This window comes from Rhinolophus ferrumequinum, chromosome 3 (genome assembly GCF_004115265.2).
Source record: "Rhinolophus ferrumequinum isolate MPI-CBG mRhiFer1 chromosome 3, mRhiFer1_v1.p, whole genome shotgun sequence".
In the NCBI taxonomy this organism is placed as follows: domain Eukaryota; kingdom Metazoa; phylum Chordata; class Mammalia; order Chiroptera; family Rhinolophidae; genus Rhinolophus; species Rhinolophus ferrumequinum.
In genome coordinates this window covers 74,528,952-74,534,951 of record NC_046286.1, presented here as the reverse complement: position 1 = coordinate 74,534,951, position 6,000 = coordinate 74,528,952, and positions in this window count along the sequence as shown.

Genomic DNA, 6,000 nt, shown 5'->3' with positions numbered 1-6,000 from the left:
TTCTAGTGGGTTTAAGAGAGAATGGCAGTAAATGAATTAAAGGCAACAAGTGTGAACAATCCAGATTATTCACAGGAAAAAGAAGGCATATACACAAATATCAGAGACCATCAGTTATACTGGGAAAGATCAGGAGAAGCAGAGAATGTCTGAGCATAGAGAATGACTATTGCCAACTCAAAGTAAATACATATCATTCAAGTTTATCTACTCAGGTGCCTGTTCCTTGCAATCTGAGCAAGCTGCACTAACCCACCATCCTTTTCCCACGAGTTAACTCCACCTTTATCACATTTTAAATTCCCTTTCCTTTGTATCTTTTCTCTAAATTAAAGTTGGAGTGCCCCAGGGCTTACTACTCCCTGCTCTTCTCTCTCTACATTTACTCCCTTGATCTCATGCAGTTTCAAAGCTCTAAATAGTATACGCCCATGGTTCCCACAATTCTAATTCTATTCAGACTTTTCTCCAAATCAAAATCCAATTGTATGCGTATTTCCACTCAGATGTCCCATAGATGAAACTGCTCGTGTCCCTACTTACAATACTGTGTTATTCAGACTTCTGATCATGGTTAATGGCAACCTAATCTTTCCAGCTCTAAATCCTGTCACTTATCTGCTCAAATTTTCCATTCCCATCAGCAGAATGATAAAGAAAGTTCCCAATGTTATCCCATTAGTCAGTGACAGAGCTGAGACGCAAACCCTAGCTGACCTGTGCTCTTAACCACGGTGCTTTGACACATGCATATATTCAATAGGTTATAAGATGGTATGTCTAGAATAATCCATGTGTATTAAAGTTCCACACGGATTTGTAAAAAAAATGCCTGAAAGGATATATATACCAAATATATTTGCACAGTGATCTCCAGATGGATAAATAATGGTTTGATGTTTTTCGTTTTCTTTTTTGTTTATCTGTATATTTTGCATCTTCAACAAGGAAAATGTATTACATTTAGCACAAGGAAAACATCCTAACAGATTTTATAAATTCAGGATTCCAGGTAAATTTCATTTTTTTTTAATCATTCTCTGTTTCATAAATAATCTCATTCCATTAATGTTTTAGTTGTTCAACCCTAATGTCAGAAGCTTACAGGGCATTTTCAGGCAGATTTCTTGGTACTCCTGGCAGAGATAAACGATAGAGCTTCTACGACCATATGCCTGATACAGTGTAGTGTTTCTTTCCACTTTACCATGAGGATATGGTAAACGTGTTGGTGGGTTTGTCTTAATCTCAGAAAGTATCATCTTGAAAATTGACACCTCTTTTCTACATCCTAAATAGAAATTTCCTGAACATAAATGCAAAGCCCTTCCCTGACTTACACGTATTTAGAAAATAGGAATAACTTTTTGCTATTTCACCAGTGTCCCAAGAACATTAGATTTTTCTGAAGGAGAAGCATGCCTGCATTTCTCCCTCCTTAAGAAAAACAGTGTAAAAGGAAATACATAAGGCTAAAGTGGCTGTTGCCTGCTAGTAAATATTGCATGTATATTTGCCTCTACCGTTCGAATAAGTAAACTGTCTGGCAAAAGAAGAGGAGGGAGAAGTCCTTGTGTTTGGAAAGAAGCGAAATTTCCAGTTTCGGATTATTAAACTGCCTACTTAGAGCTCTCTTTGAACAAATATTGGCAAGTGGCCCAGTAACCCAACTTGTGGCTGTTTGAACTTTGCTACAGGACTTTTAGGGAAGTCGTGATCCGTTGTTCTTAAATGGGAGCTGTTAATCATTTGTAATGAAGCAAATAACAAAAGAAAAAATAAATCCCTTCTCCTTATAAGAATTTTCCCATTCCTGCTATTTCCCTGACAAATTATCTTGTTTACTTGTTACAGAATATAATGCAACATGTCTACTTTTTTTTTTTTCATACTGCTTTCCGAAGAGCCATGTCTTTAAACAAATCACTGAAAGTAATTCCTACTTTTTATCAGGAACAAGGCTATACTTGGACTTTGCATTTCTAATAAAGAATTCAGCATAAACAAAGTTTGATGTGACAAACACCATCGTAGTAATAACTTACCTTTGTCTGGCTTTTACGATATTCAAAGGCACTTTCACATACATAAATTAATTTGATTCTGATGACATCTCAGATAGTAGATATTAATACCCCTATTGTAGAAATGGAGAAAGTGGGACATGGGAAGATGAATCAGCCTACTCAGGATTATTTACGTGGTGGATGACAGACAGGTCCATCTTGCAACCCTTTTAGGAGCACCGGAGGGACTTCCTGTTTCCCCCAAATCAACAGAAAACAGCTGCCGTGTAAATCGGTACATCCCTGTCATCTTGAAGCTAATGTCAATTTTCTTGTCAAATTCACACCTGTATTTCTTCATAGTCTCAAGGCCAATAAATCACATCTATATTATTCATTCTTGTTCTTATTAGTTACCCTCAAAGAAAAAAAAGTTATCTTTACTCATACCCAAACTACACTATGCTTCCTTTCCCCCCAATTTTTTTCCACCCCTGACCTCTTTGAAACTCTTTCCACTGCAAATAGCAGTTTCACTGTAAGCAACCTAATCTCAACCTCTTCACAGAACCCCGTACCTTCACCTTCTTGCCTTAACTGAAACCTGGCATTCCGCCAAAGATGTCACTTCCCTTAAGCTTTGACAAACAAAACTGCTTTTTTCCCCCACCTTCCAACATGTTAAGAGAGATTTGGAAGTGATGTTGGCATTCTCCTAGCATCTAACTGCCAGTTCCAGGTTATTCCATTCCTACCAGTATGCAACTCCCCACCCTCTGCCCCCTTTTGAGTCTCATGCTATAGCATGAAGCACTCTTACCGTCATGCACCAGTTACTAGGTCACTCCCCCGATTCACAGAAAGCATCAGCACCTGGCCCACAAATGCTCCAAACTCCAGCTGTTATCTCAGACAACAACCTCAGTTTCCCTGATCCACAGCTTCTCAAGAACCTGGATTCCAGTATCCTTTGCCTCTTTAACACAACTTATTCCTGTGGCAAAATCCTAACTTTATGTTTGCCCAGATTCTCTGAAAACCTCAACAATTTCTCTTCACACTCTGCAAGCATTTGGCCCAGCAACTTTCAAACTTTCCTGACTCTTTAATTCCTGACTCTTTCTCTCTTTAATTCTTTCAGTTACCCTCCATGGGCTAGGAAGTCAGATTCCTTCAAGTCGAAGCCCATTTCTACATTTAGTAGTGATTCCACCTTGGACAAGTCATTAATTTTTCAGGGCTTCCATCTCCTCAATCTGGAAATAATAATGATTGTACCCATCTAATGACCATCAGAAGTTATTATGAAGATTGCTTGAGATAATATATGTAAAGTGCTTAGAATAGAACCTAACACACAAGCACTCAATAAACGTTCACTCTTATTACAGCTGAACTTCTTAATGCTGCTTCTATAAAAAAGAAAAACAGAATTACATAACCAAATTAATAAGTGCCAACACATGCCCAAATCTAAAACAACAACAACAACAACAACAACAAACATCCTCCTTTTTCATCCCTCTCCCTAGATATTGCCAATTTATGGAAGACTCTTGATAAAATACCTTTGTAGGGCCCCAGACCCTCAGGTTATTCTCATGTTAACTATTTGTCCTCCCCATCAAAAGTAGATAGGATTAATAGACTAATATAAGTTATTCTTAAGGCAGGAACAGCAAAGATTTCATGTGACCTCTTCCCAGAAGACAGACTAGAAGAAACAGGCAGAAGACATGAACAGACATCTCACAAATGAGAAAACACGAATGACTAAGAAACATATTCAAAGATGCATGTCCTCATTAGTAGTCAGAGAAATGCTAATTAAAACCACAATGAAATAACATTGCACACCTTTGAAACTGGCAAAAACTAGTAACTCTAACTATCAGATAGATGTTGGACAATGTGTTCTGATGTGCAAAGAAATGATACAATCACTTGGTGAAGATAAAACATTGTGGGATAATCTTAAAAGCTAAATAGTCACATATCCCTGATCCAGCAATTCCATCCAGACTCTTTCACATGGGCCTCAGGAGAATGGTCAGAGCAAGACAAAACAAAATGAAAAGCACAAAGCTGCAAGCAACCCTATCCACTGACAGGAGAAAAGATAAATAGCGGTATAGTGATATATTCACTCCATGGAATATTAAAAACACACACAAATGAAATACAGCTTCAATAACAGCATGAAGGAATCTTAGAAACAATGTTGAAGGAAAGAGAGAAAAGCAATGTCTCTAACAGGTAAATGTCTATAGCGTAATAGCATTTTACAGATATTAACCCATTTAATTCTCATAACATCGTTTTGAGGAGGGCATTATTGCTCTGATTTTACAGATGAGGAAACTGAGGTACAGGGAATTTAAGTAACTTGCTAATAAGTGGAGGTGTGAGGATAGAGCTAACATTTACGGCAAGCTCACACAGGACCAGACATGTACTACGTTACCCAGAATATCTATCTTATGAAAGATATTCCTCCTTATAAAATGTCAATCTTAATTTTTTTGACTGAAAAATCTTCCTTCCTAAATCAGTATGTTAGGACTGGAAAATCCAGTTTATCATATGCCTTTGCACTCTTTCAACCCCATCACCTAACTGCAAACTCAGTGGATAGTTTGATCTTCACTTCAACCATCTTCTGAACCGTTTTCTAGATTTCTCTTCTGGAAAAAGAATGCAACTCACTGGCACTGCCCTAAAGCTCTGAGGCCCTGGAACTTCCCTCCAGTCTACATTTCCCAGAATGCCAATAACTAAGAGACCTGAAAATGAAGGAATTCTTATCCCAGAGGCAACCCCACAGCCCCCCACCCCTGCTATCTCCAGAAATCTCTTCCCATGTCATCTTTTACTTACACCCCTCAGGCCCAAAGGGAAGGATCTGAGCAGATAGAGGGAGGATCAGTCCCTTCCTCTATCACAATCGTAAGAATTGTGCGTTTACACTTGAGACTGAGCATTGTATAGGAGGGAGGGAAGGAGAGCCAGGAATGCAAACCCTGTGCTTAGCTGTGGAACATTGCGCAAATCCACTAATCTCTAGGGTTCATTTCCTTCAGTTATGCACTTCAGTTCATTTAAACTTGAGAAGCCTTTATCAAATGTCTCCTAGGTGCTGTGCTGCCTGCCAAGAATTGGGGATATAAGGATGGATAAGACCTGACTAGCCATAGAGGAGCTCCTAGTTATTGAAGAGCTTGCTTTCCACAGTAGAGGACTGGCTCTTGGTGCCTGAGATGGTTAAGCAGAGTGGGTAACCAAGTGGTGAAGATGTTGGAGAGACTGGACAATGTCAGAGTTCTATAGTGGTTAAGAGCTCAGCTCTCGGGTCAGTCCTAACTAAACATATCCTGGCTCTAACTCTCATGTGCTCTGTGACTTCAGGAAGTTACCTAACCTCCTGAAGAATTTGTTTCAACTGTGAAAGAGATAATGATTATACTGTCTTGGTTTTGAGGATCAAATAAGAGAATCCATATAAAAAAGGAGGGTGAAAGTCATGATAAATAAATGTTACCTGTCCTCCTCATCACTATTATTATGTTACTATATCAATTGTTCCTCAGCAAGGCATTGCGACAGAGTTTGGAGATCTCGGCAGAAGTCCATCAACCTTGCTCAGCGCTAGCCTGCTTGCTGGAGGATGGTGAACAAGAAAGATTCTTGAGATGAACAACAAAGGTTCTTGTCCCAAGACCTTTCCTGATGACATTGACATGTGTTAACAGGATTAGAAGCCAGTGCACAGTGAAATTGATCTTGGAGGAATGCTTTTTTGGAAGGTGTTTAAGTGAGGAGTGAAAATCATGCTGAATAGATTTGACTTGATCTAAAAAATTCTGGTCCACAAGTTTAACGGGAATGATTGATAAATATGACTACGAAGAAATTCTAATTAAGAAACTCCTTGTGTATGAAAAATGCATGTATTTTAAAAATATAAAGCAAGCAAATTACATATATGTGACAAGAC